The 22,245-nt window shown below is 49.7% G+C and overlaps 1 protein-coding gene and 1 non-coding gene across 6 annotated transcripts in view; both read right to left on the bottom strand.

Annotated features, from left to right (window-relative positions):
* The window catches only part of ASTN2 (astrotactin 2), an 886,721-nt gene that overhangs the window by 286,259 nt on the left and 578,217 nt on the right, over positions 1-22,245 (bottom strand). The gene's annotated exons all lie outside the window — the stretch shown is intronic.
* Positions 10,558-10,633, bottom strand: TRNAA-AGC (transfer RNA alanine (anticodon AGC)). The gene has a single exon. It is a non-coding gene; the product is annotated as a tRNA-Ala (tRNA).

Here is a 22,245-nt window from a genome sequence, read left to right as displayed (position 1 = left end):
GAGAAAGCGGATCGCACGCCCAAGGAGACACAGAATGAAAACGGCTGCAATTCTGTGACTAACTCATTCCCTTCTCCTCTCATTCTGACCCTCTCTGTAAGAGGCCGGTTTCCCCCTTCTCTGAAGACACCTAATAATCACAGGCCACTGTCTTTCCCTCCAGGCTCTGAGCTGTGTGAGAGTCAGGACTAAGGCTGCCTTGGTCACCACTCTGCAGAGCCTGTCCATCATCGTGGTGCCTGGCACGCAGAGGTAAATTGTAGCCACTGAGGACACGCGTAGCTAGGGGCAGTTACTCTGTTCAACCACACCCCCTCCCCCACCCTGCATAAATAGAGAAAATTCACTCCCTTTCTGCTCTGGAAATGAGTGTGAATCTGTCCCTGTGTGCAGCGACCCAGAGCTGCCCGCGTGCCCTCTGCTCAGTGTCCCGCCGGGAGCCCGGCCGTTGGGGCTCGCTATGTTTCACTGTGTGCAGCTCCAGCGATCAATACTGACCCACTTCTTCCTGCGGCTGCGCGGCGGCTCAGGGCCCCTGAAGGCTACTTTCCAATATCCTGATCTTCTACTTCTCCGGGGCCACCATCCTTGCTTAGACTTCCTGAAAACATGCGAGAGAATGCCCTCTGAGAGCGCATGGCGGAGAGGAGGCTCTGTCCGTGTCTGCTAGGGGGCGTGGGGTCGGGAAGGTGACCTGGATTCCCAGCTCAGCCCAGCCCTCGCCGTGGTGATGCCCGTGGGACCTAGGCTCAGGCCCTCCGCCTCTCTGAGTCTCAGTTTCCTTGCAGGTTAAGTGGGGCTGCTGAAGCCCAGCTGTGAGGGTTATAGGGACGACTGAATGGGACGCAACAGGCAGAGAAAGTACCTTGCCGTGTCTGGCCCACAGTAGATGCTCCGTAAGGTATTTTACTGTTCCCTTGTCTAGGACGTGTGAAGAGTGGGGGCTGGGATGGGGGTGAAGGAGAGAAATACACAGCCACAGCAGCAGGCAAACTCAGAGGCTGCAGAGGGACCCCAGAGGAAGAGACACAAGAACGGAAATTTACTGAGGATACCCTGGGGACCATTTACAGAACCTCTTACTCTTTCCAGCGTTACTATTGTCTAAGGAGTACTCTCTTCCTTACATGGATAAGAAAGCTGATTAGGGAAGTTACGGGACTGGTCCAAGGTCATAGAGCTCGAGTGGCCGAGGAGGTGATGCTCCACCCAGATGCCCCTTCAGGTAGGGACTGCTCATCCCAGGCCCTGGATATGCCATGAGTATGCCGAGGTCAGCTGTCAGCCCCTTCAGGATGCAGAGAGCCAACCCTCTCTTAGGATCTTTGCCTGAGATCCTGCCCCTGTCCCTACGGTTGTACCCTTGACTCTGACTGCAGGCATATAAAGGACATCTGGGTCCAACTTGGGCCAATACTGAAGGGCCCTTTCAGCCCGCAGCTCCCCACGGGGCCAGCGCAGATTGCCACCGAATCTGCAAGGAAGCGCGACAGCTTCCTGGTCCTGTTTCCACAGGTATTAATCTCACAGCCATTCCCCGGTAAGCATTCTGCTTGCTGAACTCAAGACCCTGCAGGCTTATTAGCAAACCCCACCTGCAATGACTGCTAGTAAGTGATGGAGCTAACACTCAAACCGCTCCTATTTAGTTCTCAGTTATAATAACCTCCTTCTGTGGATAATTTATAATCAAGTCATTCATTCATTCATTTCTTCAACTATTCATTGACTTTTGCAAGAATTGTGGTCCCACCCTGACTGGTTGGTTCAGCGGTAGAATGTCCACCTGGTGTGTAGAAGTCCCGGGTTCGATTCCCAGCCAGGGCATACAGGAAAAACACCCATCTGCTTATCCACCCTTCCCCCCTCTCCTTTCTCTCTCTCTTCTTCTCCCGCAGCCAAGACTCCACTGGAGCAAAGTTGGCCCGGACCCTGAGGATGGCTCCATGTCCTTCACCTCAGGTGCTAGAATGGCTCCAGTTGCAATGGGGCAATGCCCCAAATGGGCTGAGCGTCACCCTCCAGTGGGCATGCCAGGTGGATCCCAGTAGGGTGCATGTGGGACTCTGTCTCTCTGCCTCCTTGCTTCTCACTTCAGAAAAATAAAAATTGTGGTCCCTTTCTTCACCCCAGCCTTCAAAAAAGCATAGAATATAAGGAACCTACATGTATTGTTTCTGAAATCATTATCTCCCCATCTTTATGTACATCCAGGCATCTGAGCATTTTAACTGCCTCCCACTATTTTCATTGGAAGCAGAGGGCAGTATATATCTAAAAAAGAAATAGTGGTCTAATGCAGGCATCAGTCTGATCCTCGATTCTCCCGAGAGGCCCCTCCGTACCCTGTTATCTGCATGCGCCCGCACACCCGGCCCCACCACTCCGGCTTTGTCTGCCTCTTCTCCTCGTCGAGTCCTGCAACAATCCTGTCGATCTTTCAGAGATTCCGTACGAAATGCAGTGCCGCAACAGTACGCTTGCTAATGACAGACTTGAGGACCAAGACAGCATGGGGCTGTATTAGGGTAATTCAACCCGAGAGGGTTCCTTCCGAGTGGAGGCCACGTTCTACCTGACAGCGCAGTCTGACGCGGCACAGCAGCCTAATGAGCCTCCCTTGCCCAGAAAGCCCCATTTCCCCGCTCCCTCTGCACCTGTCTCGCAGGCAGAATCCCTACACAGCTCCTGGCCCCCAGGTACTGGACCAACGAAGTCCCGAGGCAACATGAAGCCGCCTCCCTACTACAGTCCTGGGAGTCAAAGCAGGACCCCAGACAAGGCCAGCTGCACCCCCTCTGGCTAGCTGAGTGGCATGCCAAGCCAGGACATCAGGGACTTAAAAGTGCAAACTGTTCTGACCTTTCTGGAGGCCACGCGGTATTGGGTATTACCCATTCAATGTGCAGAACTCCTACCCAAGAGGTTTTAATCCTGGTTTTATCCTAAGGAGACAATCAATCAAATGTTCACAGCTGCATTTACAAAAAGGCTCATCACAACATAGTTTATGACGGTGAAGAGCTGGAAAAGATCTAAATGTCTATCAATAAGGCATTGATTAAATGAATTATCAGTCTGGGTAATGGGATACTGTGCAGACATTTAAAAACACACAGCCGATCTTATAAATTAGAAGAGAAAGCCCTCTGGGGAATATTTTTAAGAAAAAAAAAAAGATAAGTATATACTGTGTCATCCTAGTTATATAAATTTTCCTAGACATAAGAAGTGATTACAAGCACAGGGCAATATTCGGAAGGAGGCTCACTAAAATGCGAAGGTGGCCACACACACACACACACACACACACACACACACACACAATGTCCAGTGATTTTTAATTTCTTATTTAAAAAAATACATTGCTTGTATTTTCTCCAGCAATCTGTGTTAACTCTCTGTGGGGGCAGATAAAGGATGTAGGGGTGGCATTTTCCCTTCCATTCCTTAGTGAAAAGAGGGCTAATATCACTTATTACTAAGGTTATTAAATACGAGATAAAAATGTCTCTCAGTGGCTTAAACACTTCAAGATGCGACGAGTCTCAGTGGTCACTGGGAACAGGTACACTGAGGACGCAGGGGTAGGATGAACATCCTGCACGGATGGGCCCAGGGCTGTGACAGACAGATGTCCACCCACTGTACATCATCCCTCCCACACCCTGAGGCACAGGCTCATGTACACATACACCACACGTACACACTCATATACACACAAATGCACACACAGATACACATGCACACCCACATTGACTTAGGCACACGCAGACATGCACATAAGCTAAGGCACATGTACACAGGGCACATGCAGACTCACACACACTGACAAACACACACACACACATACAGCAGCGTGCATGGCCTGGAGATGCACAGGACCGTGCCTGCAGAACTGAGCTGGCATCCGGCCCTCTTCCTGCCCCTCCACCCAGCCCACTCATGTCCCCACCAGGGCTGCACTGACTCTGGCTGCTGTGTGCAGGCCCCTGGAGCTAGTCTCCTGCCAGGACAGGGAGGGGAGGCTTGGGTGAGGCGAGGGGGGCAGTTCGGGTTTAATCACACAGGATGCCCAAAGACAGGCTTGGAGGACACACTCTAAGTACGAGACAGTCTGCTGAACTCAGACCCCTGTTTTCTAGGCGTGCGTGGGCCTGACAAAATATTTCAAAGCGGCGGACAGCACTAGACACAGAGGGGCTGACAGCTCCTAATAGCACGGTAACAAGGAGGCGCTAATGAAGAGTGCGCCTGCGAGCTGAGCTGCTCCACAGACAAGAGAGACTGGGCTTCTTCAAAGGGCTGGTGGCGATGCAAGGGCCCTTCTGCTGGTGTCCTCTGTCCCCCACGCATGCCATTCTGTTGAGGGACAGAAACTCCCGGTGAATCGTTCTCAGAAGCCCTCTGTGATCAGGGGTCCCTGTAGCTGGTACTGTCAAATATGACCTTGAGAACACTTTGGGGTTAAAAGGTGGAGAGCACAACACAATGGAGAGTCATGAAGTGAAACTTTCTAGAAGGGAGGGAGGGAGGGAGGGAGGAAAAGGAAGGGAGGACAACCCTCCACTTCCTGACTGTACCTGCAGTAAGAGAGAGCTCATCACCGCCATAAACAACCTGTGTTCATGTGGATGGTTCTTACCCTCACTTTAATTTTATTTACTTTATTTTATTTATTGTTGATTTCAGAGAGACAGGGAGAGAGAGAAAGGGAAGCATTCACATGGTGTTCCACTTAGTTGGGCATTCATTGGCCGCTTCCTACTTGTTCCCTTTTTCAAGACAAAAGTTACTAACTACCTACATTGTGTTAAACCCCATGTATTGAAATTGAAAGCAAAACACAGCGCAGCAGAAACATCATGACCCTGTCTTCAAGCACTCAGCAGCCTGGTAGGGGGGTGATGCGGGTAAAAAGACAATTACAATAAATTGTGAACTCCGCAAATTCAATGTTCTGCTCGCTCTTTCTAGCAAAATTCCTCTTTGAAAAGGGTTTGTCTTGCTGACTCCAATTTCTCACGCTCATCCTCCCCTCGCCCATGCCAACCAGCCTTTGTCACACTCATTCCACATCCTCCACGGTTACTGATGACCTCCAATCTGCCAAGCTCACTGGTGTCCCTCTTCACGTCAGGGGACCCCACAGCAGCGTGTGACACAGATGACCAAACTCTCTCCTTATGAACTCTCTCCTGGGGGCTGTGACATCCCCCACTCCATCTGGTGTTTTCTCCTCCTCCTGCCCCACCAGCCACTCCTTCTATCACCTCGACTGGGCGCTGGAAGGGTGGGTGGCTGTTAGGAAGGGACAAAGGAGTGAATATTTCAGGCAGAGAAATCTTAACCTCACCCTGATGTAATCTGCCCTGCTCTTTTCACAACCTGTCCTCTTCTCCAAACAATCTCATCTCACATTATTATAATTATAATAATAATTGTTATTATTATTATTTTATTTTTATTTATTTTTTTGTATTTTTCTGAAGTTAGAAGCCAGGAGGCAGATAGACAAACTCCCACATGCGCCTGACTGAGATCTACCCAGCATGTCCACTAGGGGGCGATGGTCTGCTAATCTGGGGCATTGCTCTGTTGCAACTGGAGCCATTCTAACGCCTGAGGTGGAGGCCATGGAGCCATCCTCAGTGCCAGGGCCAACCTTGCTCCAGTGGAGCCTTGGCTGCGGGAAGGGAAGAGAGAGACAGAGAGGAAGGAGAGGGGGAGGGGTGGAGAAGCAGATGGGCGCTTCTCCTGTGTGCCCTGGCTGAGAATCGAACCCAGGACTTCCACACACCAGGCCGATGCTCTACCACTGAGCCAACTGGACAGAGCTATTATTATTTTTAAAAGGATCTATGTGCTGCTGACTACCAAGTGGGTTAGTTTAGAATTCCACTCTGAGGGACCTGTGCTCATCAGGGCGAGTATACTCAGGCAGTTGGAAATAACTGACTAGCTCTGAAAAAAATAAAAAAACCAAACCGAGGCTGGGACACAGATTTGGAATAGAGCAGCCATGGAAGGGGAGGAAGGAAAAAAGACAAGCATGGGAACGGTCACACTTACGAAGGCTGGGGTGTGACTATGGAGGTGAGAAGACACCCGGGGAGTGAGGGGGACAGAAGCCAGGGAAGACATTCTGAGGAGGGGGTGAACTGGGGTGCTAGAGAAAGAGAAGGGCCGGCACGAGGAGAAAAGAGCGATGTGTTATCACCACACACGGGTGCACCGTCGTCCTCGGGGACAGTGTTCTCCATGGGTGGCAGATGCAGAAGCCAGGCTGTGGTGGGTGGGGAGCAAGTGGGAAGTGAGCGTGTGGAGACCATTTGCACAGACTTCCCTTTCGAGAAGGCTGGCTGCGGATGGGAGACAGACGGTGGTAGCTGAAGGCAGCCCCAAGTGTGGGGAGGGGACGAGATGGGAGAAACGCACACATTCACGGGCTGAGGGGAACCGTCGCGGAGACAGAGGCGTTTCAGGAAAAAGGGGAGGGGTGACTGGTAAGCTCACGTTTCTGAAAAGATGGAGGAGATGAGCTAAGTAGTAGTCAGTTGAAGGAACATCTCACCCCCTTGACGGGAGTGGGTGTGTATGCAGGGGTGTGAGAAGGAGTTTGGATGTCACGCCCTGTCTAGCCTTGATGGTCTCATATTTTTTTCTTTAACACACAGAAGTGAAAGGAAGGCTGAGGTTGTGTAGAGGCTTAAATGGCTCTGAAAGTTGAAGAAAGCCAGAGAGCCGTGACAGGGATGAGGAGAAGGAAGAGGAGCAAGAGAATTGCCTGCTAGCGCTGAGGACCCAGCTGGTCCTGGAGACCACGGAGGGGTACTGGGGCCAGTCTGCACTGCGGCGTGCGTTATGCCAACGACACGAGGCTGTCCCCTGCTTGGAAGGAATACAGCGGACCAGGGGCCTCTACAAGACTTGTCCTTCCCTCACCGACATCTCCTACAGGAAAACAACTCTAGCGGCGGCGGCTGCCATTTTGTTGAGTGTCGGTTATGTGCTAAGTGCCTCACATAAAACGCCCCTAGTTTTCAGGATAGTGCCACCGACCACTACGTTGTTCCCCCTGCGCCCTGAAATGCTCCCGTTCCCCAGGACTGATGTCATTTCCCCCAGGGTTTCACTCTGACTCCTAAGCCAGGGCTCTTTCCTGTACGCTATACCTTGTCGCCACCTTTGAGCCTTGACTTCCGCTCTCCTTTTCCCCGAGTTTGTGTTTCTCTAAGATAAATAACTCCAGACTCGGAGCACTTCCTTATGGGGACCTGGTTTCTGGGCCCCTCACGCTCCTGTCTTTCCCTCTGGTTTGTTCATTTCGCATCTTGCAAACTCATGGGGGCTGGCGTGCGCTGTTTTCCAAGGTGGTAATGAGTTCCCTGCGGGGAAGATGACTCCTCAGTAAAAAAGTTCTCAAGAAGACCCCTGTGGAGGGTTTTCCTCACAGACACCTCCCCACGCTTCAATCTTGTTTCCTTCCTTCAAGGAACCAAGGGTGTAGAGCATCCAGCGTCACATGACTTTGACCATCTTTCTCCCTCTCCCTCCAGAGATGGACCCCCACGTTCCCCGAAGACCAAACCATTTGGAGTCTTCAGTGCTTTCTTCCCAAGTTTAGTGCTTCTATCCGTTGATTTCTCTGCCTGAAATACCCGCTCCTTCATCCTTCCAAACAACCACTCACCCTTCAAGACTCGACTCAGGTATCGCATTTTAGAAACCTTTTCAGGTGACCTGAACATATCCCGTGCCCCCTGTTTTTGTTTGTTTGTTTGTTTGTTTGGTGCTTCTAGAATAACACGGAACAAGCAGAGGGCAGTGATTAAGCAAGCGGGCTAGGTAGCTTGTCAGACGAGACAAGACCGGTTGCAAAGTACTTCCTTGTGCCACTTAACCTCTCCACGTGGCCATTTTCTCACCTACAGAGTGAGGATAGCGCACAGCTACATCTTAGAGTTGTTGTGAGGACATAAGCAAATCCACTTACAGCTCTCGGCGTAGGGCTCAGCACACAATAAGTGGTAGTTATTCCTATAATACTTGTCAAAGAGTACTTTCCATTCAGTTTAGGCTGCTGTCCCTCCCACCACTCCATGAGTCACCAAGAGGTCAGGGACGACAGCACCTGGTTCATGTTTCCATCTCGAGCATCTAGCTCAGAGCCCGGCACAAGGGCTCATGAATAAATGAATGAATGACTCTAAGTCACCACCGTATACCCTGTTCTTGTCATCACATTATCTGAAGGTAATGATTACATATGTAACTGAGAGATGACGAGGGGTGAGATCTATCTTCTTCGTTTGAAGAGCAGGAGGGCTCCCCTGGATGATAGGGAGATTTACGGGTCAAGGGTCAGGCTCCACATGGGATCACGGACAATGGCTGTGGCCATACCCAACTGGAATAGAGTCCCATCCATTTAGAAGTGGTAAAGACCAAGAGGCGAGGCGGACCAGAGTGCAGGCAGGCAAGGGAAGCTCAGGTCTTACCAGTGGTGGACGCTCTCTTCCACTGCTACTCACGGAGACAACCTTCCTTGTCCTTAATGGCTGACAGTCAATCTGACACTCCCAGGGTCCATTCTGACTTGTTTGGCGTCCATGCCATACCATTTAGGAAATATATTTAATGTTACCCCTTTCTCCGAAACATCAGGATCCTAGGTTCTCAACCACAGCGATGAAGAGCACTATTAAAGGACCGCCAACCCCCACAGTTAGATTTCAGGTGGCCACAAGCTAGGGGCAGAGAAGCAGAGTTCAGGTCAGGCAAAGGCCGGCCGGCCGGCCAGCTCGTGGAGTCCACGCATCAGCCCTCTGAGCCCTGACGTGGGAGCTATCCCTTGGAAGACTGTCAGTGAGGAGTGCACCGTGGGTTAAAATGCTCAGGCCCACTCTCAGGACTGCGTTCCCCCTTGACCAAGCCTGGTGCCCCACCCACCTTTCCTCCCCACACCAGAGCCCTGTGACTCCAGACGGCAGCCTCAGCTTGGCTGCACTCACCAGCCCCTGATTTCAGTCAGAGGAAAATTACGAACCTCTAGGTCAGCGCTCAGGGGGCCGAGCTTCACGGCAGCAGCGGCCGGCCCTCGCGTCTGTTAAGCACACAGCGAGTGGAAGGGCCATTACTTCTTTACGAGTGTGTCTTTCCTGCTAGCTTGAGGCTTTCCTAGAAGCAGTAAGTTTTTTAGTAATAAAAAAATAAAATAAACGAAGGGCTAAAGAAAGAAAGGGATATAAGAGAAAGGAATCAGGCTGGCTTCTGAGTTTACGCTCCCGCCAGGAAGTGGTCTGGACTCAGGGTCTCAGTCCTATCTTCCCGATAACTGTCTTGATAAAACCTACCCAGGAAGCCATGTCCTTGTGACCCTCGAAGCTTTCCCTCCGGGAGCCAGAACTCATCTCTAAACTTCTGCTCCATATCCCGGGCCCTTTGTCTTTGGAACAGACCTACACCCCACTGCAAAGTCCTGCGCCTCAACTCTGAGCGAACATATATACTGCTCACAAAGATGAGGGGATATTTTATAGCTTCATATTCGTGTTGAAATATCCCCTCATTTTTGGGAGCAGTATATTTGCACTGCCCAAGGTGCCCTGTATTGGATTTTGCAGCCGACGATAGCAGTCTCTCCCTGTCTAGAGAGAGACTGCCAAAAAGATCTCCTGCCAAAGCTTTGCCCCAGAGGTCTGCAGATACGAGGGAGGGGATGCTCTAGCTGAGTGAGGGGGTCATGAGAAACGGGGGATCACAGAGAAGACAGCTGATGACGGGGCAGGTGGGCGGGAACAGGTCTTTTTCATAAGGGAGAGCTTCACTTAAGGACAGGCCTTGAAGAGGAGGAAAGAATGAACTTTAGAGTCCAGAATTCAGGTGGAGAAGAGAAGAGGAAATAGCATGCACCGTAGTGGGAGCCTCCAATTCTCAGATGAGAAAACTCCACGTCAGAGAGGTTCTGAATCTCATGCGAAGCCTCCAAGCAAGCTCAGCAGACAGCCCGGAAGTGAAGCAACTGCACCTGACTGTAGAGCCATCTTCCCCTCTTACAGAATCAGATCCCTAGCCTGGACAGACGGACTCAGGATGTCCCCACGCTAGCCCTACAGCCCCAACGTAACTATTTTTTATGGTTTAAGAGAGGTCACTGTCCCCTCGCCTTGTCCAGCTCTTTCCACCAGGAAGCTGTAGACTCCTGGGCCATCAAAACTATAAGCACTTTTTTTTTTTTTTTTTTTTTCATTTTTCTGAAGCTGGAAACAGGGAGAGACAGTCAGACAGACTCCCGCATGCGCCCGACCGGGATCCAGCCGGCACGCCCACCATGGGGCGACTGCTCTGCCCACCAGGGGGCGATGCTCTGCCCATCCTGGGCGTCGCCATGTTGCGACCAGAGCCACTCTAGCGCCTGGGGCAGAGGCCACAGAGCCATCCCCAGCGCCCGGGCCATCTCTGCTCCAATGGAGCCTTGGCAGCGGGAGGGGAAGAGAGAGACAGAGAGGAAGGCGCGGCGGAGGGGTGGAGAAGCAAATGGGCGCTTCTCCTGTGTGCCCTGGCCGGGAATCGAACCCGGGTCCTCTGCACGCTAGGCAGACGCTCTACCGCTGAGCCAACCGGCCAGGGCCAAAACTATAAGCACTTTTTAGTAATCTACTGGAGCAGTGGTTTTCGTTTCTGTTAGGAACAGACAGGCTTTTATTTATTTATGTATTGTATTTTTCTGAAATTAGAAGTGGGGAGGCAGACAGACAGACTCTCGCATGCGCCTGACCGGGATCCACCCGGCACGCCCACCAGGGGGCGATACTCTGCCCATCTGGGGCGTTGCTCTGTTGCGGCCAGAGCCACTCTAGCGCCTGAGATGGAGGTCATGCAGCCATCCTCAGCACCTGGACCAACTTTGCTCCCATGGAGCCTTGACTGCGGGAAAGGAAGAGAGAAAGGAGAGGGGGGGGGGGAGAAGCAGACGGGTACTTCTCCTATGTGCCCTGACCAGGAATCAAACCTGGACTTCCACATGCTAGGCTGATGCTCTATCACTGAGCCAACCGGCCAGGGCCAGGGAGCAGTGGCTTTTAATTTCTTTTATTTATTTGTAGCAGAATCTATGTTTGGAACTGCCCCGTGGAATAGGTATTAGATGGAGTACTCTCCAGCCTGCCACTTGCAAACTGTGCCCCTTTGGGAGGGAATCCTGAGGCTCTTCTGAAGACCCCCAGGCCCCTCCATACAACGCAGTCTGACTTAATCTAGCCTCTCGTTTGTGGATGAGGAGGCTGGGGACCAAGGTCAGGAAGGAGCTGGTCCAAGGTTACCCAATGACCTTGCGAATCTACCTCGGTTGCTCTCAGTGTTCTCTATTCCACAGTGGTCACGCCGCGCACCTCAGAGTGGGGAGGCACCCTGGGTCTATGCTGGCAGCCCGCATGAAATCTGAAGATAGGAATTTCCATCTGGCAGAGGGGGTAAGCATGACTAATCGTGGCCAACACTGACTGGGCACTTTCTGTGATGCTCAGCGCAGGGCAAAGAGCGTTGCTTACTTTATTCTATTTAATTATTTCAGCTGGTTGTGATTCCGATACGGAGATAAGGAAGTTGAGTCTTAATTCCTCAGCACTAGGCTACCCAGCTGGTAAACAGCCGCAGTAGGATGTGATCCCCGGTCATCTTGCTTCAGAGCCCAGCTCTGAAATAACAGTTGGCTATTCTGTCTTCTAGTGAAAGCTAGACTCATTCATATTTACCAACACACCCTTCCCGGCCCCCGGCCCCCACCCCTCCTGCCAATCTCCCAGCAAATGCTCTGCACGATCAGACATCTCATTTTCCTCACTGTGACCACTAATATGCAGGGTCTTGGGTAGCAACGAGAATCCCCTACCCTCCCTCCGACAAACCCACACGTCTGGGTCCACGCAGGCGGGCGCGCGCACTCATGCATAATGCATAAACGCCGCCGCCTCAAATCCTGCTAAATTGAGACTCAGCCGGCTGTGGGCTCTGGAGACACCTCAGTGCCTGTGTCATTAGCTGAGCTCTGAGAGGTATCATTACGGCAGCCACTGTGGCCGAGCCACTGAGGCCGCCAGCAGCAGGTAACGGGATTGCGGGGACACGTAATGAAAGGGAATGGAATAGAACTCAGGCCGGAAAGGAAGACTATCTGTTACCCGTCCTGAAGAGAGATATGTAAACAAGGAGCCCCAGGCCCCTCGAGATGGCATTGCTGCCAAGTCCCTCAGCAGAGGACAATAAATGGCCTAATTATAACCTCCACACTCTGAGGTTTCAAAGGAGAGAAAGAAAGAAAAAAAAAAAGAAATCAATGAAATTAATTTAATGTGGGCCCGTTGTTTGTTTGGCCAAAGCAGTTCTATGAGACACCCCCACAGACCTGCTCATCAGTCCTGCCCCTCTCATTACCCACAGGAGCGCAGGAAGAGGGAAACGAAGCTAAGACTTCAGGCACCTTTGTCCCTGACATCTCCAGGGAGGCAGGCAGATCAGAATCTCAGGGCTGGGAGAGGCTTTCAAATCTCAGCTTTCGTGGCACAGGGGAAGGTGCACGGGGTTTCCACATGGAGTCATGCGGGTGTGCCCTGTGCAAGGGTGTCCTGACGAGGGTTAGCGGGTGCTGAGGTGCAGCCCATGCGCCACTGGCCGACTGGGCCTTGCATGGGGCCACGCCCACCTCTACAGAATTCACAGGGTCGGGGGCAAAGCCAGATCTAGGGCGTTGCACTGAACAAAGGACTCAGAGACGAGCTTTCTGCGGGGTTCACTTTCTATGTGATCTGCCATGTGTCTCCCTCCCACATCTGTCCCCTCCTTTGTAAGGGGAGGGCATTAGATAAGGTGCAGGAGAGGGGACCACCATTAACAAGGCACCGATCTCCCAGCAGGCACAGTGCTCAGAGTATGAACCATTTGTCTTACTGAACCCTTCCGGTAATCCCCTTGAGGTTTTACTTAGTCCTATTTTCCAGATGGAAAAAAAGGTGAGCCTCAGAGAGATGCGGTCACCTGCCCCAAGTCACAAAACACTGGGGTGGAGAAGCCAGGTTTGGCAAGCTGAGTATGTCTGGGCTTTCCCCCCCCCACAACATGCCTCTTGGTGAAGGCTGTTTCCACTTCCAGGTTTCTGTAATTCTGTATGAAAAATGGCCTTGGTTATTGGAGCATCGGTGGACGTGAAGGCTGGAGTAGCTATCGGCAAACATCAGGGAACATCACCCAGCAGGTGTTGATGGGTCTGTGCCGAAGGAAGGAAGCAGAAGGTCAGGGACGGGCGGTCGTGAAATGGGAATTGACTAAATGCAGAAGCGGTCTTCCAAGGAGGTTAATGAGGGGTAATCCTGAAAATCACTGTCCACTAAGCCTGGTGTCAATATTTAGAAAAATAATTGGACAAATGTACCCAGAGAAAATCTGTAAGTATTCGAGAGATAATGGCACCGTGAGCGGCAAGGACCACTGAAGGTTCATGCAGAACAAATCACTCTGGACAACTTGATAGCATTTTCCTGACAAAATTATGAAATTAGTGGTTGAAGGAGATGTAGTCAAGGCTGCGGGTCTGAGCTCCAGCAAAATGTTGCAGAGTGCCACATGTGACTTTCAACATGCCAGACTAATTCAAACTGCCTCAGGTTCCAGCTGTGGTGTGGGTGGGATTAGAGCTCTTATTGAATATGGTTGAAGAACAGAGCCAGCAGGTGCTGATACATGGCACTGCTCCAAGGGTCAGGAGCAGAGACTTTCTCACCCCGACTGGGGTCTGCAAGGCAGTGTCAGAAAAGCCACCGGGATGCAAGGTAGGAATGCAGACAGCAAACTCCCGCATGCGCCCGACCGGGATCCACCCAGCATGCCCACCAGGGGGCGATGCTCTGCCCATCTTGGGGCGTCGCTCTGCCGCAATCAGAGCCACCCTAGTGCCTGAGGCAGAGGCCACAGAGCCATCCTCAGCACCCGGACAAACTTTGCTCCAATGGAGCCTTGGCTGCAGGAGGGGAAGAGAGAGACAGAGAGGAAGGAGAGGGGGAGGGGTGGAGAAGCAGATGGGCGCCTCTCCTGTGTGCCCTGGCTGGGAATCGAACCCGGGACTCCTGCACACCAGGCCAACACTCTACCACTGAGCCAACCGGCCAGGGTGCAGACAGCTTTAAAACAGTGGAAGATGAACCTTGCTGGTAGGCTCAGAGAACAGAGCGTCAGCCAGAGGTCCTGGGTTTGATCCCCAGTCAGGGCACACATGAAAAGCAACCATGTGCTTCTCTTCTCCTCCCTATCCCTCTTCTCTCTCTCTTTCCCTCCCGTAGCCAGTGGCTCAATTGGTTTGAGCGTTGGCCCCGGGCGTTGAGGAGAGCTCGAACATTGGCCTCAGGTGCTGAGGACGGCAGCTCTGTTGATTTGAGCATTGGCCCCAGATGGGGGTTGCTGGGTGGATCCCAGACAGGGCACATGCAGGAGTCTGTCTCTCTATCTCCCCTCCTCCCACTTAAAAAAATAAAATTAAAATAATAAAAAAAGAAAGATAAAACTTAGAAAAAAGAAATTCACAGGCCAGTCAAAAAGACAAACAAACAGAATTACAAATGCTGTGTGGTCAGGGTGGAGCACAGGAGGGCAGGAAGTTGAAAGAAAAGTACAGTTAATAATAGTAAGTACATGCCTGCTATGTCCCCCCATCTGCTGTAATAATTAAATGCGCCCTTCCTTTTAATGGACTATCAAACCAAATTTGCTTAGTAAATCAACTAACTCAATTGAGAGCTGAGCCCAGGCACTCTAACTATTCAAGCTCTTAACCTCTCTGCCGTATTCACGGGTATATCATCAGTGACCTTAGTTTAGACGAACATTTTTTGGGAGTGATGTGGGTGAAATCATATTAGAAAGGTGTGAGATACAAGTGGAAAGAGAAGAAATGGAAACTACACATCTCCATTTTAGTCGTGTGTCCTCCAGAGGGAGGAAAGAGAGGGTTGTCACTGAAGAGGCGTTTAGGATTGAGTCCTGAACGGGGCTCCCAAAGCGCCTCCTTTGGTGCCGCCCCTGTGGAAAACAGTATAGAGGGTCCTCAAAAATTATAAACAGAACTGTCTTATGACCCAGTGATCCCACTTCTGGCGATATAGCCGAAGAAACCCAAAAGCACTAATTCAAAAGAACATATGCACCTCCACGTTCATTGCAGCATTATTTACAATAGATAAGGTGTGGAAGCAACCCAAGTGTCCATCAACAGGTAAGCAGATGAAAAATCTGTGGTCCGTATTCCCAATAGAATAGCACTTGGGCCTAACTGGGCGGTAGCGCAGTGGATAGAGAGTTGGACTGGGATGCAGAGGACTCAGGTTCGAGACCCTGAGGTCGCCAGCTTGAGTGTGGGCTCATCTGGTTTGAGCAAAAGCTCACCAGCTTGGACCCAAGGTCACTGGCTTGAGCAAGGGGTTACTTGGTCTGCTGAAGGCCCATGGTCAAGGCACATATGAGAAAGCAATCAATGAACAACTAAGGTGTCACAAGGAAAAACTAATGATTGATGCTTCTCATCTCTCTCCGTTCCTGCCTGTCTGTCCCTATCTATTCCTCTCTCTGACTCTCTGTCTCTGTAAAAAAAAAAAAAAAAAAAAAAAAAAAAAAAGAAAGAAAAGAAAATGAATAGCACTTGGCCATAAGAATATATAAAATTTCATCATTTGTGACAGCATGGATTAGCCGAGAGCAGGGGTAGTCAACCTTTTTATACCTACCACCCACTTTTGTATCTCTGTTAGTAGTAAAATTTTCTAACCACCCACCGGTTCCACAGTAATGGTGATTTATAAAGTAGGGAAGTAACTTTACTTTATAAAATTTATAAAGCAGAGTTACAGCAAGTTAAAGCATATAATAATAATAATTACCAAGTACTTTATGTTGGATTTTCACTAAGTTTGGCAGAATAAATCTTTATAAAACAACTTACTATAGTTAAATCTATCTTTTTATTTATACTTTGGCTGCTCCGCTACCGCCCACCATGAAAGCTGGAACGACCCCTAGTGGGCGGTAGGGACCAGGTTGACTACCACTGGCTTAGAGGGTATTTTGTTCAGTAAAACCATCAGGGAAAGACAAATACCATATAATTTCACCTATATGTAGAATCTAAAGAACGAACTAAATAAACAAACAAAATTGAAACCGACTCATAGATACAGAGGACGGACTGATGGCTGGCAGAGGGGGGAGGGGTGGGGGTGAAGGGATTAAGAAATACAAATTATTAGTTACAAAACAGTCCCGGGGACGTAAAGTGCAGCATAGGGAATGTAGTCAATAATATTGTAATAAGTATGTACGCTCCCTAGGTGAGCACTGGAAATATCGGGGGGGGGGGGGGTCACTTTGTAAAATTAATGATTGTATAACTGCTCTGCTCCACAAAATCATATTAAATGTACACTGTGATTGAAAAACAATTTTAATTTAAAAATTAAAAAATAAGAGTCTCCTGAGTAAGGACAACACGTTTATCACTGTAGCTTTCATCCTTTCTCTTCCCTTATCGGTCCTCATTTCTGTCGCCCCCGTCACAATGGTGAGCTGTTCCCCTGACTCCTATAAATCTTTGGACAGAGCACAGAACCTGCGAATGTAGTTACTGAATTATTACTTATAGAATGAATGGCAAATGTTCTACAATGGAGTCACTTATCCAGAATTGCTCTTTAAAAAAATAAAAAGGAGCTCAACTGATTTAATTTTGTTTTTGTTCTATATATTTTTAATTAAATTGATTGGGATACAGGTTTCAAGTATACAACTCAATAAAACATCTGCACACCGCATCGTTTGCCCATCACCCCAAGCAAAATCTCTTTCCACCCCTATCACCCCCTTTGCCCACCTCCACCTACCACCCCCCTTCCCCTCTGGCTCTCACCACACTTTTGTCTGTGTCTATATGTTATGTGTGTGTGTGTGTGTGTGTGTGTGTGTGTGTGTATACTTAACCCCTTCACCCTCTTTCACCCAGTCCCCCCAACACCCCTCCCCTCTGACAGCTGTCAGTCTGGTCCAGGTGTCCATGTCTCTGTTTCTATTTTGTCCATCCGTTTACTTTGTTCATTAGATTCCACATATGAGTGAGATCATACGGCACTTGTCTTTCTGTGACTGGCTTACTTCACTTAGCATAATAATCCGCAGGCCCATCCATGCTGCTGTAAAAGGTAAGACTTCCTTTTTTTTTTTTTTTAATAGTTGAGTAGTATTCCACTGTGTAAATGTATCACTGATTTCTCATCCACTCATCTACTGATGTCACTAGGGCTATTTCCAGATCTTGGCTGTTGTGAATAACACTGCAATGAACATATGGGGGCATGTATTCTTTCAAATGAATGTTTCTGTCTTTTTTCAGATAGATTACCAGAAGTGGGATCACTGGCTCACAAGGTAGTCCCATTTTTAAGATTTTTTAATTTACTTATTTTAGAGAGGAGTGAGAGAGAAGGTGGGAGGAGCAGGAAGAATTAATTCCCATATGTGCCTTGACCAGGCAAGCCCAGGGTTTCGAACCGGTAACCTCAGTGTTCTAGGTCAATGCTTTATCCACTGCGCCACCACAGCTCAAGCAGCAGTTCCATTTTTAATTTTTTGAGGAAACACCATACTGTTTTCCACAGTGGCTGCACCAATCTGCATTCCCACCAACAGTGTACAAGGGTTTCCTTTTCTCGACACCTTCCCCAACACTTGTTTGTTGATTTATTGTAGATAGCCATTCTGACAGGTGTGAGGTGTTATCTCTTTGTGGCTTTAATTTGCACCTCTCTGATGATGTGACTTCGAGTTTTTTTCATCTGCCTATTGGCCATCTGTGTGTCCTCTTTGGAGACGTGTCTACTCAGGCCCTTTGCCCTTTTTTTTTTAACTGGGCTGTTTATTTTCAAAACCATCAACAAAAATGAAAAGGGAACCCACTCAATGGGAGAACATATTTGCTAATGATACATCTGATAAGGGTTTAATTTCCAAAATATGTAAAGAACTTATACAACTCAACACTAGAAATGCACTTTATCGAGAGGAGGGAGGAGCAGGCCGGCTGGGTGGGGCTGCCCACCGAGCAGCCAGTACAACCCACTGGAAGACTGGTGACATGGAGGGAGGGATATGTGAGAGCCAGTCAGGTTGATAAGGAAAGTATAGATTTAACACAGGGTAAAACTGAATTCACGCACAATCGCAGGACTGAAGTTGGGGGCTTGAGTAGGTGTGTAGGATTATCTTAGATAGGACACTGGCCACAGAAAACAAAACCCAAGATTGTGACAAATGTCACAATCCTACATTGTCCGTATGTTTGCATAATTGCCCAGAAATTTGCCTCGGCTCAGGAGCCGCAGCCGAGGAAACTGCCGGCGGGTGTGGAGAAAATGAAGGCTTCGGTTTCAGAGGGGTGTATTCTGTTAGAACTGTTATTAGTCTACGGAGGAAACGCTCATTAGAAACTCATTGGGGCTCTCCAAAGTGTTACACATGTTTTATCATTATATTCTTTCTGATTCCTCCACGGGTTTCTTGATGCTGTCTGAGCACTGGACCTATTACAGGTGTGTAGGGAGGAACAGCTTCTGGCTCGCAGGTGACTTGAGTCCAAGGTCAGACACCTGCAGTTCACATCCCATATACTGTGGAAAGGAAGAAAGGAACCTAGCAGGTGGCAAACTGTAGCAGGCGCTTTGATATGTATTATTTTATATCACAGCAACCAAGGGAACCAGAGCATCAGATACCTCACATGGCTTTCACAAGGCCACACAGCTAGTTAGGGGCAGAATCATCATTCAAACCCCAGTTGGTCTCACGGCAAAGCCTATATACCCTTTTCCAGGGCCCCCTTCCAACCCTGACAATGGGATCTATCTTGTAAATGGGGGATTGTTGACTTCAGGTTGGCAATCTAGGATTGAGGGAAGGGAGACAGGAGGGGGCGGGAGGAGAAAGGAAGAGGAGAAAGAATAATTCCTTGCTAGTTTCAGACTAAAAAAAAAAAGATTACTTCCAGCTGTCAGCTGAGCCCACAATCACCGTGGAGTTTTATTAAGGAGCAAGAGTCAGGGATGAGTGAAGTGACAGATTTAAAATTAACTTGCCAAACTCCCCATCAATATTGTGACAGTCTCCGCGTACCAGTTCAGCGACCAGTGCGCACCAACTTGACAACATTAACATAACTTTGTCAGAACAAAATCTTCCCCTCTGTCTTTTCAAGGGAAGCTAATTTTGGGGTGACAGGTAGTCTTCTCTCTGCCTTTTTGGCACCTCTGTGACAGGTCCCTTTGGGCCAATCCAGGAGTGCATGTTTCATAAACTTCTTCTTCTATCTCTCTGGAGATTGCCACCCACAGCTGGATGGCAAAGTGACTCAGACAGATGGTGCTCCCCTTTAGGGACCCACTGAGTGAATGAAGACCAGGGCAGAGACCTCCTACATCTACCACTTTCTGGACCCGGACTTGAGTTCCTTTTAGTCTTTACATCTGGAGCAATATGCTCTCTGTACCAACTCTTCCCAGCTCACCGCAGCCTGTCCCCTTCACCTAATAACCTCTTACACCTCAGCTTAGACATTACTTCCTTTAGGAGCACCTACCTGGGCTTTTAAACCCACGTGGGTCTCTGATGATTGTCCCCAGAGCATCAGAACTTCCACATGTCACTTGGCACAGCTCAGCTGATTAAATTTCACTTGAATAAACATCTATCTTTTGTTATCTATGAGCTCAGTAGGTAGAGTGACTAAGTAATTTATCATGTCACCCAGGTCACTTTTATCTGGGATAAATGCTAAACCAGATAGGACTTTGGGACAACAGGCATAAACTACAGTTGTCCTCGTCAAACTGGAAAATATGGTCACCTTACAAACATGGGCACAACCTACAACTGTCTGGTCCCTTTGTGTGTCCATCACTTTGCACAGTGATTCAAGTTCAGTAAATACAGGATGTTTGTTCAATGAATGAATGTAGTGATTTCTTTAACTCGTCCTAAAGATAAGTTCATAGGACCTTTCTGTCTTCCTTTCTCCTTTCTTTCCTTTTCTTTCTTCCTGCCTTCCAACTCGTTAGTCACCTTCTATGCATTAAGCCCCGTTTATTTTTAATCACTGGACATGCAGGTAATTATGCTTTGTGCCTGGAGGAAGGAAAGGGGAAATAAGTAGAATGCACCGAGTGTCTAGCATGGGTTTGTTGATTTAAACACTGTGTACGATTCAGCCTCCAGACCAGTGAGGTACTTAATATATTCAACTTGGGATAATAAGAACAATGAAGTTCAGAGAAGCCAGGTGACTTGTCCAAGGTGACACAGCTAATAGCGGCAGAGGTTGAATTCAATTCCAAGTCTGCCTGAGTCCAAGCCAGGGTCTCATCATCAAACCATACTAACGGCCAGCATTGCTGGGAGCAAGGGTGGGTCCCAGTCTATAGACGGGCACAGAAGCTTCTCTGATCCACAAATGTCATACACTTTATATACAAACTTTAAAAAAGATCAACTGTTGCCTGACCACTGGTGGCACAGTGGATAGAGCATTGACCTGAGATGCTGAGGACCCAGGTTCAAAACCCCGAGGTCACTAGTATAGCCTCACCAGCTTGAGCATAGGCTCACCGGCTTGAGCGTGGTGCATGGGATCATAGACACAACCCCATGGTTGCTGGCTTGAGCCCAAATGTTGCTGGCTTGAACAAGGGGTCACTGAATCAGCTGGAACCCCCTCCCCTGCTGTCAAGGCACATATTAGAAGTAATCAATGAACAACTAAAGTGCTGCAACTACGAGTTGATGCTTCTTATCTCTCTCCCTTCCTGTCTCTCACTTGCTTGCAATAAAAATGAAAAACAACTGTTCACTTATAACCACCAACTGTCAAGACCTTAGTAGTGTAGCTGCTTTGCTAGGTCTTGGGTATTTACAATAATAAACAAAGATGGTGCCAGGCCTCTTTTCAGTGTGGAGGGTAGACATTAAAGAATCAATTAGTGTAATTTAGGTTTTGTAAACATTTCATAGGAAATAACATGAGGACCAGACACAGGATTTATTTTTTCATCATTATTTTCATGGAAAGAGAAACTGAGGCTGGGTAGATAAATGATCACGCTTACATTCCAGAGACCTAAGATTTAAACCTAACTCGACTGGCCCCCAAAGCCTACGTAGCTCTCCCTTCCCCCCTTTTCCTTCTGAACAATGTGATCATCAAGCCGTTAGCGGCCAACGCCTCCCCACCACTTTCTAAGCTCTGTAACCTCAGTGTCTCCATAAACAGAATGGACATAACATTGGCTCATCTCCATAAACTTGTTGTGAGGATAAAAGCATCTGAAGCACTTCGCAGAGTGCCTGAGTCATGGCTACGTGCTCAGTAAGTAGCAATTACCATCCTCACAATATCCTTAGGCAGCGTGGTTCTTGACTAAGGTGATTTGGTGGTGACCATCACACACATAAGGTCCTGCATTGTTAGCTAACTTTTCACGTGGGCATGTTTTTCTAAGGCGCCCCCGCTCTGCTACTCCACCACCCTCCGGCCCCCCGGCCTAGCGCGGAGAGGTCTGCTACTCCGCCGCCCTCCGGCCCCCCGGCCTAGCGCGGAGAGGTCTGCTACTCCGCCGCCCTCCGGCACCCCGGCCTAGCATGGAGAGGTCTGCTACTCCGCCGCCCTCCGGCCCCCCGGCCTAGCGTGGAGAGGTCTGCTACTCCGCCCTCCGGCCCCCCGGCCTAGCGCGGAGAGGTCTGCTACTCCGCCGCCCTCCGGCCCCCCGGCCTAGCGCCGAGACGTCTGCTACTCCGCCGCCCTCCGGCCCCCCGGCCTAGCGCCGAGACGTCTGCTACTCCACCGCCCTCCGGCCCCCCGGCCTAGCGCGGAGACGTCCGCGGAGGAGTGGAACGTGTGACCACGTGGTGGAAGAGGGAGGAGGCACGGACGCCTGAGGATGGATTTCAGGTCAGACTGCCTAGATCCCCATCCTGGCTGCACCGTTTACAGGCTGACTGTTGTTGAGAGAGTCAGGGTCAGACCTCGACACGGTGCTGCTGTGAGGACATAGCAGGTGTACGCAGGTGGCGCTGCCCCTGGCTTCTCCTCGCTGTCACTGAGAGCTGGTCCTCGCCCGCCTGTGCTGCGGGCTCCCCGCCCCTCTGACCTGTAAGGATGGGGGCCCC

This window comes from Saccopteryx bilineata, chromosome 2, assembly GCF_036850765.1.
Source record: "Saccopteryx bilineata isolate mSacBil1 chromosome 2, mSacBil1_pri_phased_curated, whole genome shotgun sequence".
NCBI classification, from domain to species: domain Eukaryota; kingdom Metazoa; phylum Chordata; class Mammalia; order Chiroptera; family Emballonuridae; genus Saccopteryx; species Saccopteryx bilineata.
Note: the sequence above shows the minus strand (reverse complement) of the source record. Positions and strands in the feature narration are given on the sequence as shown.